The following is an 11835-nucleotide window of genomic DNA, read 5'->3' as shown; positions in this document are numbered from 1 at the left end:
TCAATTACATTCAATTAATAATCTGATCATACACCCACAATTCAACGGATTCGAACAAACACACCGCAATAAAAGATTATATCGATAGAACTCTAAGAAGATCAAGGAGAACATTGTATTGAAGTTCAAAGAGAGAGAAAGCCATATAGCGATTAGCTATGGACCCATAGGTCTGTGGTGAACAACTCACGCATCATTCGAAGGAAGCAAGGATGATGTAGAAGCCCTCCGTGATTGATTCCCCCTCCAGCAAAATATCAAAAAAGGCCTCCAGATCGGATCAAGGAAGAACAGAAAGTTTTTGCGACAGAAAAAGTGTTTCAGGTGGCTCTCTGTTGGTTTGGAAATATTTGTGAATTTATAGAGGCGCAATTAGCTCAAACGGAGCTGTGTAGGGCCCACGAGCTCAGGGAGCGCGCCCTGTGAGCTCGTGGCTCTTTCTTAGGTCTTCTGGCCTCCTCTCGAACCTTCTAGGATCCCTTCTAGTTAAGAAAAAATCACCGGAAAGTTTCATCATGTGTTTGGACTTTGTTTGGTACTAATTTTCTGAAAATCCAAGAACAAGCAAAATTAGGAACTGACAATGAACACTAGGTTAATAGGTTAGTCCGCAAAAAAGATATAAATAGCATCAAAATGCATATAAAGCATCCAAGATTAATAATATAATAGCATGAAATAATCAGAAATTATAGATACGTTGGAGATGTATCAAGGGGCTGATCCAAAGGATTGACAAGATACAAACGTTTAGACTCAAAATTGGACCCCCTATGGAATCTCTCATTCTGTCTATCACTTCGCTAGTCCAAAATCCGCCTAAGATCATCTCTGAACTCATCATTCCTTCATCTGCAGTACAAAATGTCGAACTTGTGATGTAGATTTTGCTCCCGGTAGATGTTGAAGAAATTTTATAAAGAAAACATCTGGTACATTTGACGTAGGTTTTGAGTGTACTTGAAATACAACATATTTCTAGGGATGGCACCCAGAGTGAAAGGGATTAACTATTATGCTTTTGGCATACATGATGTTGGTTACCACCGAGATGAGCACAGAGAATTCGCTAGGGAAACAAGATGGTCACTCAAATGCTACGAACGAGGAATGTGGTTGGGTTTCTGTATGGAATATTTTAGTTCCCGCTAACCTTCAAGTTTTTGTTTGACGACAGGCCAGAAAATCGTTGTCGGCAACTGATCTCCTCCATCACCACAACATGACAGCCGCAACGAGTTGACCACTGTTTGGTGTACATGACTCTTGGCGTCATTCATTGATGAACTGCACCATGAGCCACTACGTCCGGTGCTAGCTGACGAAGACCTTATTGATAAAATGACCGTGAACCACGAGTCATGTTCTAAGAACTGGAGTTTTGAGCTGAACAACTCATTATCCCACGGCAAGTTTAGAAACTTGATAGTAACATTGTGGGAGATCTAGTCGGCGCGTGGAGAGCTATACACAAAGCGGTGTTCCAAATCCCATACTCGACGGATAGATTTGTGCGGTCATATCTCTTTGTATTGCAAGTCATAGCCACTCTGAAAATAATCGTAGCAAGGAGGTGTAAGTTAATGTGGATGGTGCATTGGGGATCAAGAGAGGTGCAGTTAAAACCACATGCAACGATCATACCGAAGCTTATTTGGGTTCTTTGGTTGTCATCTTTAATGGTGTAGGTGACCTTGCGACATTTGAAGCTCTTGCATGTAGAAGGGCTTTCCCCTTATCGGTCGATCCAGTTTTGCAGAATAACTATGTTGTGCCGGACTGCAAGAAATGTGTTTGATGATATCAAAGAAGGTTCTCTTGGGAGATACGGGACCATCATCAAAGAGATCAAGTAATGGTCGTCAAATAGCTTGATGATCTTTTACTCATGAGTTGAGGAATTACAACTTCAAAGCTCACAATCTTGCTAAGCATTCTCTTTCGTTAAGCGTCGGTTGCCATGGCTGGCTTGGCACGCCTCATGATTCATTATTTGTACCCATGAACATTTCAAGCAATAAAGCTTAGTAGGGTTATCTAAAAAATATATGTTGCATGTTTTTTCTGAGTGAGGGACGTCATGGCTAGCTTTACATCATCCACATGTTTATAGAAGGAGAAAACTAGGGGATCACCATCTCAAGTACAAGAACTTTTATTATGAAAACAAAAATGAGCTAGCTCATGCGCCACCACCATTACCGTCTCTTCTACAATGCTTGAAGATGACATTCCCAATTGTGGTAGCCAAATCAACTCACTCTGCAACTAGGTCGAAGCAAAACCGGGCAGACCAACACACTAGGTTTGAGAGAAAGTTTAGGTCGCGAGGGCACAGAAACATGGGCTCTGCTTCAGCCTGGTCCACCCAGACACTGTACTGTAGCTTCCCAGCTGTCTACCTAATCATGTTTCCCAAATTTTGCGATTCTTTGATTTTTCATTTTCTATTGAAAAAAACTTGTTTCTCTAAAGAAAACACATAGCTATAAATTTCCCTCTCAACAGAAGGAGTTGACGCCGCATCTTGTTCAACTCGCATATAGGTGAATGGTAGCAACAAGTACATGGACAAGCTTTGACGCTATATACCATCTGACTTTCTGGGAAGGAAGTGTTGCGTGTAAAACATTGCGCACCATCTGTGGAACGTACTATGTGCTTATCTAGACGGTGAGCATTATGAAGATATAACGTTACTAGAAACACTCCACAATTCCGGAGAAATCACTATGTGCTTATCTAGACGGCGAATGTTGTAGAGTTATTTTTCGTGGTCCAAAATAATTTACCAAAATAATTAGAGATAAAATTAAGGCCGTGCGTACATACCACCATGGGTAGAGAGTTATTTTTGATTTAGCGTTACTAGAAACACTCCACAATTCCAGAGAAAATTACCATGATCTTACTTATCTTAGACATGTGACGTTGTAATGACATTTCTAAGGCGGTGAGGGTGTTACAAGTAAAATATTTTCACAAATCCATACACACGATGTGCTTATCTTAGACATGGAATTATGATGGATCTAAAGATTCACGGTAGAATATAACATTGTGGTTGGCTAAACATTTTTAATCAAAATGCATAATTATCACTATCTAACTCGCATGGAAGGAAAGATCCACCACTTCTCATTCAATGTGACAAGTTACACTCTGCACTCCAAGTATGCAAGTGAAAACTCAACGGTACCAACAAAAGTAAAGTAAGTGGTGCTGCTATGTATCAATTTTTTTAAAGTATGATTGTTGCAAGCATTAAAACCCATTAAAAACAAAGTCGACGGTCAAATTTTCATGCAACCAGTGCCACTCTGTACTCCATGTTGACAAGTGTACATATCCGTTCTCAAAGAACAACAATACCGACCAAAGCAGACAAGAGCTAGCATAAATTTTGACAATATCTTCTAATTAAAATGAGGGCGTTATAAGTAAAGCATTGCGTAATTCAGAAAAACAACTTAGTACATCGAGCATCATATTTTAGTGTGATACGTATCATTGAACAATAAAGTGGCATCATATATTTTAGTGTGATATGTATCACTTAGTACATCAGCCTTGTAAGTGCAGGCATCCCTTCTCGAAACTCAGCATTAATTCCTGGAACCAAATGCCATCAATCTCTTCATCAATACAAGGGGAATATAAAGCATAACATGTTAGAAAAACATAACTAAACGTCATATTTTAGCACGACATGTGTTGCTACACAATACATGTCGACAACTCCAGATATCCCTTCTCCGAGGATGACACTATGGAGCAAACCAAAAAGGTATCCATATTAAATGACAACAATCTTTCCATTAAATCGAGAGTGTTATGTTGGGGATATCGCTTATCAGGAGCTTATCGGTCAACCCATGATAAGGGGTAAATCGGCATGTTTATCGGCATATCGGCCGATTTATCGCCATAGCGGCTGATTTATCGGCTAATTTATCTTATCGGTCAGACAACGGTGAGCGATAAATCGGCCGATTTATCGGAATATCAGAAGATATCTTGAGCAGTGACACTAAGAGTCTTATTTTCGTGTGACAAGTGTCCCTGTGTACTTCACATGGACAAGCACATGTATCCCTTCACGAAGATAGACACTACCGACCAAACTAGATAAGGGTGTTATGAGTAAAACACCGCATAATTTCAGAAAATGCTTTACGTGTCAAAATAGAAAACCAAGCATCATATTTGCGTTTAACAAGTGTCCTTGCGTACTCCAGGTGGAAAAGCTTATATATCCCTTCACATAGATAGACACCACCGACCAAACTAGATAAGGGCTAGTGATACGACCAGGTGAAGCACGTTTCAGAATATATGAAAAATATTGGGCGAAAGAAGTACCAGAGGGGGGCCACCCACCATCCACGAGGGTGGGGGTGCGCCCTTCCCCTGGGCGCGCCCCTTGCCTTGTGGGCCCTTTGGCAGCCCTCTGATGACCATCTTTGGCTATATGGAGTCCTTCGTCCTGGAAAGAATCATAAGCTTGCTCACGGGACGAAACTCCGCCTCCACGAGGCGGAACCTTGGCGGAACCAATCTAGGGCTCCGGCAGAGCTGTACTGCCGAGGAAACTTCCCTTCGGGAGGGGGAAATCATCACCACCGTCATCACCATCTATCCTCTCATCGGGAAGGGGTCAATCTCCATCAACATCTTCACTAGCACCATCTCATTTCAAACCCTAGTTCATCTCTTGTATCCAATCTTTGTCCCAAAGCCTCAGATTGGTACCTGTGGGTTGCTAGTAGTGTTGATTACTCCTTGTAGTTGATGCTAGTTGGTTTATTTGGTGGAAGATCATATGTTCAGATTCTTTATGCATATTAATACCCCTCTGATTATGAACTTGAATATGATTTGTGAGTAGTTACGTTTGTCCATGAGGACATGGGAGAAGTCTTGCTATAAGTAGTCACTAGGAAATATGCCCGTGCGTTGCAACGGGAGAAACAAATCTTTTCACGTCCCTAGTGGCGACACATCCATATTGCCGCGTCTTCTTCACCATCATCGCTAATGATAGTCACTTATTGATGATAAAAGTGGTCAGTCCTAAGGCAATGAGCTTGCTTACTCTAGAATGCCACTTTGTGAGCTCCTCTCTACACCGGATTGTAACTCTGCGGACTTATGATGATGGTGGATGCCGTCCTTATCTCATCTTACTTGATTCATGCACCATTGCTACATTTGTATGCCATTGCTTTTTTCTGACGGTGTGGAATATATGATAGAGATAATTATTGTTACATAGTTATGAAGCTCGATGGCAATGGCTGGGAAATCATTTAAAATTTCACAAATGATTTCCTACACTTTCTCTGTCCCATCTAAAACATAAGATATCCCCATCTGACAACACCCTCATGCTAAAAGTACACATCGTGCAAGACTAAAAATTTAGGTTGTGAAGACGTGGTAGAGATTAAAAAACCTTTCAAAGTTAAGCTGAGAAAAAACTTTTAAAATGCCATTTAAAGCATAAGGCGTTATCACAGCCTATCCTAGAAAGGCATGCAAGCCTTGGCGTCAATGTGTCCAAGCTTAGCTTCCTTCTGGCTTTAGAGGCCGCCTCCAACAAATAAACTTGTCATTTGGTTCCATTTATCAGCAAAAGAGCATGTGCATTGCAACGGGTATAAAATAAATTTGATAATTTGTGTCGAGTGTTTATCTATTGCACTACTAACTCCTAATCCATCTAAATTGAAATAATTACATATTTGGCTCCAAGTAATGCAGAGAGAGAGAGAGAGAGAGAGAGAGAGAAAGTGATTTACTCCTCATAGACCTCAAGTTTTACAGAGAAGATTACTTGTGTGAGTAATTATTCTGTGAATATATTCCAAAGAAAATGATCATGCACATAATTAGATGTGGCACTACCGAGATATAGGAAGCAACTTGAAGTCTTATCTCAAATTAGTTGCTACCAAAAAGAATGCTAAAAAAATAATGCTCAAAAGTGCATGCCAGGCATACATTTTAATGTCCATAATTTACGTGCATGAATGATGAACAATGATCCCACAATATGGTGCATGACACAATCATAGGATTTTTTATTCCAAACAATGATCCCACAATATGGCATCTCTGGAATTTTTAATTCCAGCCCCACAAATCCAGTCCTCCTTCCAAATAATCGGGGCTGCTTCATCCCGTTTTACGGTGCACGACATATGCCCCTTCTTTAATCTCCCTCCCGTTAATCCTGCGTGCATGTGTAGCGCACCCGATTTATTTCCTCCTTAATCTCTCTCCAGTTAATCATGTGTGCATGCGTGCAGGCGGGTCGTTACTCCTTAATCCGCTCTGTCTCTCTCTTACATTGATTCCACAATTTTTCTTGAGAGACGGATCCAGTCCTTCCTGATTTTCTAGGCGGCTTGTTGACTGATGACCCACAAGTATAGGGGATCTATCGTAGTCCTTTCAATAAGTAAGAGTGTCGAACCCAACGAGGAGCAGAAGAAAATGATAACCGGTTTTCAGCAATGTATTCTCTGCAATCACTGAAATAATAGGTAACAGATAGTTTTGTGATAGGATAATTTGTAACGAGTAACAGGTAACAAAAGTAAATGAAGTGCAGCAAGGTGACCCAATCCTTTTTGTAGCAAAGGACAAGCCTGGACAAACTCTTATATAGAGAAAAGCGCTCCTGAGGACACATGGGAATATCGTCAAGCTAGTTTTCATCACGTTCATATGATTCACGTTCGGTACTTTGATAATTTGGTATGTGGGTGGACCGGTGCTTGGGTGCTGTCCTTACTTGGACAAGTATCCCACTTATGATTAACCTCTATTTCAAGCATCCGCAACTACAACAAAAGTATTAAGGTAAACCTAACCATAGCATGAAACATATGGATCCAAATCAGCCCCTTACGAAGCAACGCATAAACTAGGGTTTAAGCTTCTGTCACTCTAGCAACCCATCATCTACTTATTACTTCCCAATGCCTTCCTCTAGGCCCAAATAATGGCGAAGTGTCATGTAGTCGACGTTCAGATAACACCACTAGAGGAGAGACAACATACATCTCATCAAAATATCGAACGAATACCAAATTCACATGACTACTAATAGCAAGACTTCTCCTATGTCCTCAGGAACAAATGTAACTACTCACAAAGCATATTCATGTTCATAATCAGAGGGGTATTAATATGCATATAGGATCTGAACATATGATCTTCCACCAAGTAAACCAACTAGCATCAACTACAAGGAGTAATTAACACTACTAGCAACTGATACATCTCCAATGTATCTATAATTTTTGATTGCTCCATGCTATATTATCTACTGTTTTGGACATTATTGGGATTTATTATCTACTTTTATATTATTTTTGGACTAACCTATTAACCGGAGGACCAGCCCAGAATTGCTGTTTTTTGCCTGTTTTAGGGTTTCAAAGAAAAGGAATATCAAATGGAGTCCAAACGGAATGAAACCTTTGGGAACGTGATTTTCTCAACGAACAAGACCCGGGAGACTTGGACCCTACGTCAAGAAAGAAAAGATGAGGCCACGAGGTAGGGGGGCGCGCCTACCCCCCTAAGCGCGCCCACCACCCTCGTGGGCCCCCTGTTGCTCCACCGACGTACTCCTTCCTCCTATATATACCTACGTACCCCCAAACGATCAGATACAGAGCCAAAACCCCAATTCCACCGCCGCAACAATCTGTATCCAGGAGATCCCATCTTGGGGCCTATTCCGAAGCTCCGCCGGAGGGGGCATTGATCACGGAGGGCTTCTACATCAACACCATAGCCCCTCCGATGAAGTGTGAGTAGTTTACCTCAGACCTACGGGTCCATAGTTAGTAGCTAGATGGCTTCTTCTCTCTTTTTGGATCTCAATACAATGTTCTCCCCCTCTCTTGTGGAGAACTATTCGATGTAATCTTCTTTTTGCGGTGTGTTTGTTGAGACCGATGAATTGTGGGTTTATGATCAAGTCTATCTATGAACAATATTTGAATCTTCTCTGAATTCTTTTATGTATGATTGGTTATCTTTGCAAGTCTCTTGGAATTATCAGTTTGGTTTGGCCTACTAGATTGATCTTTCTTGCAATGGGAGAAGTGCTTAGCTTTGGGTTCAATCTTGCGGTGTCCTTTCCCAGTGACAGTAGGGGCAGCAAGGCACGTATTGTATTGTTGCCATCGAGGATAACAAGATGGGGTTTTCTTCATATTGCATGAGTTTATCCCTCTACATCATGTCATCTTGCTTAAGGCGTTACTCTGTTTTTAACTTAATACTCTAGATGCATGCTGGATAGCGGTCGATGAGTGGAGTAATAGTAGTAGATGCAGGCAGGAGTCGGTCTACTTGTCTCGGACGTGATGCCTATATACATGATCATACCTAGATATTCTCATAACTATGCTCAATTCTGTCAATTTCTCAATAGTAATTTGTTCACCCACCGTAGAATACTTATGCTCTCGAGAGAAGCCACTAGTGAAACCTATGGCCCTCGGGTCTATCTTCATCATATTAATCTCCTACTAAGTTACTTCCTTTGCTATTTACTTTGCCTTTATTTTACTTTCCATCTTTATCACAAAAATACCAAAAATAATATCTTATCATATCTATCAGATCTCACTCTCGTAAGTGGCCTTGTAGGGATTGACAACCACTATGTGCGTTGGTTGCGAGGATTTATTTGTTTTGTGCAGGTACGAGGGACTCGCGCGTAGCCTCCTACTGGATTGATACCCTGGTTCTCAAAAACTGAGGGATATACTTACGCTACTTTGCTGCATCATCCCTTCCTCTTCGGGGAAAACCAACACAATGCTCAAGAGGTAGCAGCAACCCACAGGTACCAATCCCAGACCTGGAGACAAGAATTGGATACAAGAGATCAACTAGGGTTTGAGAGGAGATGGTGCTGGTGAAGATGTTGATGGAGAATCCCCCCCCCCCCCGATGAGAGGATCGTTGGTGATGACGATGGCGATGATTTCCCCCTCCCGGAGGGAAGTTTCCCCGGCAGAACAGCTCCGCCAGAGCCCTAGATTGGTTCCGCCTCATGGCGGCGGAGTCTCGTCCGAAAAGACGGCTTAATGATTTTTTTCCCATTGAAAGACTCCATATAGAAGAAGATGGCCATCGGAGGGCCACCAGTGGGCCCACAAGGTAGGGGGCACGCCCAGGGGAGTAGGGCGCGCCCCCACCCTCGTGGGCAGGGTGTGGCCCCCCTAGTGAACTTCTTGCGCTCAGTATTTTTTATATATTCTGAAAACGACTTCCGTGAAGTTTCAGGACTTTTGGAGCTGTGCAGAATAGGTCTCTAATATTTGCTCCTTTTCTAGCCCAGAATCCCAGCTGTCGGCATTCTCCCTCTTTATGTAAACCTTGTAAAATAAGAGAGAATAGGCATAAGTATTGTGACATAATGGGTAATAACAACCCATAATGCAATAAATATCGATATAAAAGCATGATGCAAAATGGACGTATCAACTCCTCCAAGCTTAGACCTCGCTTGTCCTCAAGCGAAAGCCGAAATCGAAAAATATGTGCACATGTTTAGAGATAGAGGTGTCGATAAAAAAATTATGGACATGAGGGCATCATGATCATTCTTAGAACAACAACTTATATAATTCTTCCCATATGATCTCTTATGCTAGAGTAACAATTCAATCACAATTTCAAGTATGAATCATAAACTTCATTGAAAACTAACAAACTATAATCTCAGTCATTGGAGCAATTGCAATTTATCATAACATAGGAAAGAGTCAATATATAAGAGCCTTTCAGCAAGTCCACATACTCAACTATCATATAGTCTTTCACAATTGCTAACACTCACGCAATACTTATGGGTATGACATTTTAATCGGACACAGAGAAAGATAGGGGCTTATAGTTTTGCCTCCCAACGTTTTACCTTAAGGGTAATATCAACAATAATAGTTCATGAAAATTCACATCCAATTAGGCATATATACCAGGATCTTTCCAACATGTTGTGTTTGCCAAAAGATAAAATGCAAAAAGGAAGGGTGAAGATCACCATGACTCTTATGTAAGGTAGGAGATAAGGTAAACGATAGGCCCTTCGCAGAGGGAAGCAGAGGTTGTCATGCACTTTTATGGTTGGATGCACAAAATCTTAATGCGAAAGAACGCCACTTTATATTGCCACTTGTGATATGGACCTTTATTATGCAGTCTGTCGTTTTATTTCTTCCATATCACACGATCGTATAAAGCTTATTTCCTCCACACCAATCAATCATACATATTTAGAGAGAAATTTTTATTGCTTGCACCGATGACAACTTAGTTGAAGGATCTTACTCAATCCATAGGTAGGTATGGTGGACTCTCATGGCAAAACTGGTTTAAGGGTGTTTGGAAGCACAAGTAGTATCTCTACTTGGTGCAAAGAATTGGCTAGCATGAGGGGGAAAGGCAAGCTCAACCATGTTGGATGATCCATGACAATATAATTTATCTCAGACGTAAGAAAACATAACCCATTACATTGTCTTCCTTGTCCAATGTCAACTCTTTAGCATGTCATATTTTAATGAGTGTTCACAATCATAAAAGATGTCCAAGATAGTATATTTATATGTGAATACCTCTCTTTCTTTATTACTTCCTATTAATTGCAACGATGACCAAAACTATGTTTGTCAATCTCTCAACAACTTTTATTCATCATACTTTTTATATGTGAGCTCATTACTCTCCAGAAAATCCGTATGATCTCTTTTATTCTTTTTATTCTTTCTCTTTTCTTTTATTCACTTAAGATCATGGCAAAATAATCAAGCCCTTGACTCAACACTAATCTTTATTATATAGCTCACGGACTCGATTACATAGAAGGATCATAAAGCAAAACTCACAACTAGACCATACTAAAAACTTTTTATTCTACTAGATCAAGATATTACCAAAAGGATCAAACTAAGAAAAATGGTAAAGATAAAAGTGATGGTGATACGATACCAGGGCACTCCCCCAAGCTTGGTAGTTGCCAAGGGGAGTGCCCATACCCGATGCTCAGTTCTTCTTTGTTGGTGAAGAAGGTGATGGTTTTGTTGATGGTGTAGGCTTTTTCCTTAATTTATGATTGAGGAAAGAATTTTGGTCCCTTAGGTCATCGATCTCCCGCTCCAGGCTTAGTATCTTTTTGCATAGTTCCTGCTTGTTTTCCTGCAAGAGGCGAAAAGGGATAAACTCGATCTTAGGTTTCTTTACTCTATCCGGGAGGCTTGACTTTTTGAACTCCACATGCATGTCCCCGGGTTGAGGTAATGGGACTTCGGCTTCTTCTGAGATTGTCTCCTCCCTTCCCATGGGTTCATAGTCCTCTTCTTCTTCCGTAGTACAACCACAATGCTCCACATCCCCATAGACTTTAGGATCTGCAAGGTAATCAACCACATAGCTTTCTCCTTCCGAATCCTAGGACGACATGTTGCTCTAATCTGCAGCAGGACAGCTCGAAACAAAGACAAGAGATATTTGCGTGATACAGGAGTCAAAACCTTCGGGAGATTATATAATGAATTTTTACCGACCAAAATACGTAACATGTAAGAAAACGGAGTCCGGAGAGCACACAAGGTGCCCACGAGGTAGGGGGCGCGCCCTACACCCTTGTGGAGCCCTCGTGTCCTTCGTGGACTGCTTCTTATTTTTATATTTTTCTAAATATTCCAAAACGGAAGAAAATTTCCATTAGAACTGTTTTGGAGTCGGTTTACTTACCGTACCACATACCTATTCCTTTTCGGAGTCTGAAACGTTCCGGAAAGT

This window comes from Triticum aestivum, chromosome 2A, assembly GCF_018294505.1.
Source record: "Triticum aestivum cultivar Chinese Spring chromosome 2A, IWGSC CS RefSeq v2.1, whole genome shotgun sequence".
Taxonomy (NCBI): Eukaryota; Viridiplantae; Streptophyta; class Magnoliopsida; order Poales; family Poaceae; genus Triticum; species Triticum aestivum.
Note: the sequence above shows the minus strand (reverse complement) of the source record.